Source organism: Pristiophorus japonicus, chromosome 8, assembly GCF_044704955.1.
Source record: "Pristiophorus japonicus isolate sPriJap1 chromosome 8, sPriJap1.hap1, whole genome shotgun sequence".
NCBI lineage: Eukaryota > Metazoa > Chordata > Chondrichthyes > Pristiophoridae > Pristiophorus > Pristiophorus japonicus.
The window spans coordinates 161509291-161511199 of record NC_091984.1 but is presented as its reverse complement, the minus strand read 5'-3'; positions in this window follow the sequence as shown (position 1 = coordinate 161511199).

The window sequence follows — 1909 nt, the reverse complement described above, 5'->3', positions numbered from 1 at the left end:
TGACAATTACTATGGAACTGACATTAACTATGGAACTGACAATGACTATGGAGGTGACAATGATTATGGAACTGACAATGTCTATGTAACTGACAATGACTATGGAAGTAAGATTGACAATGGAACTGACAATGACAATGGAAATGACAATGACTTTGGAAGTGACAATGACGATGGAACTGACAATGACGATGGAACTGACAATGACTTGCAACTGACAATGACTATGGAACTGACAATGATTATGGAGGTGACAATGACTCTGGAGGTGACAATGGCGATGGAACTGAAAATGACTATGGAGCTGACAATGACAATGGAGGCAACAATGATTATCAAGGTGACAATGACTATGGAGGTGACAATGACTATGAAAATGGCAATGACTATGGAGGTGACAATGACTATGGAGGTGACATTGAATATCGAACTGACAATGACTATGGAGGTGACAATGACTATGGAACTGACAATGACGATGGAACTGACAATGACTTTGGAGGTGACAATGACTGTGGAACTGACAATGACTATGGAACTGACAATGACTATGGAACTGACATTGACTATCGAACTGACAATGACTATGGAAGTGATAATTACTGTGGAACTGACAATGATTATGGAGGTGACAATGACTATGGAACTGACAATGACTATGGAACTGACAATGACTATGGAACTGACAGTGACTATGGAACTGACAATGACTAAGGAACTGACAATGACTATGGAACTGACAATGACTATAGATGTGACAATGACTATGGAGGTGACAATGACTATGGAGGTGACAATGACTATGAAAATGACAATGACTATGTCGGTGACAATGACTGTCGAGGTGACAATGATTATGCAGGTGACAATGATTTTGGAGGCGACAATGACTTTGGAGGTGACAATGTCTGTGGAACTGACAATGACTATGGTACTGACAATGACGATGGAGGTGACCATGACTTTGGAACTGACAATGACTTTGGAACTGACAATGACTATGGAACTGACAATGATTTGGAGGTGACAATGACTTTCCAACTGACAATGATTATGGAACTGACAATGACTATGTAGGTAACAATGACTGTGGAGGTGACAATGAATTTGGAAGTGACAATGACGATGGAACTGACAATGACTATGCAGGAGACAATGACAATGGAACTGACAATGACGATGGAACTGACAATGGCTGTGGATTTGACAATGACTGTGGAACTGACAATGACTATGGAACTGACAATGACGATGGAACTGACAATGGCTGTGGATTTGACAATGACGATGGAACTGACAATGACTATGGAAGCGACAATTACTGTGGAACTGACAATGATTATGGAGGTGAAAATGACTATGGAACTGACAATTACTATGGAACTGACAATGACTAAGGAACTGACAATGACTATGGAACTGACAGTGACTATGGAACTGACAATTACTATGGAACTGACATTGACTATGGAAGTGACAATGACTATGGAGGTGACAATGATTATGGAACTGACAATGTCTATGTAACTGACAATGACTATGGAGGTAAGATTGACAATGGAACTGACAATGACAATGGAAATGACAATGACTTTGGAAGTGACAATGACGATGGAACTGACAATGACGATGGAACTGACAATGACTTGGAACTGACAATGACTATGGAACTGACAATGATTATGGAGGTGACAATGACGATGGAGGTGACAATGGGGATGGAACTGAAAATGACTATGGAGCTGACAATGACAATGGAGGCAACAATGATTATCAAGGTGACAATGACCATGGAGGTGACAATGACTATGAAAATGGCAATGACTATTGAGGTGACAATGACTATGGAGCTGACAATGACAATGGAGGCAACAATGATTATCAAGGTGACAATGACTATGGAGGTGAC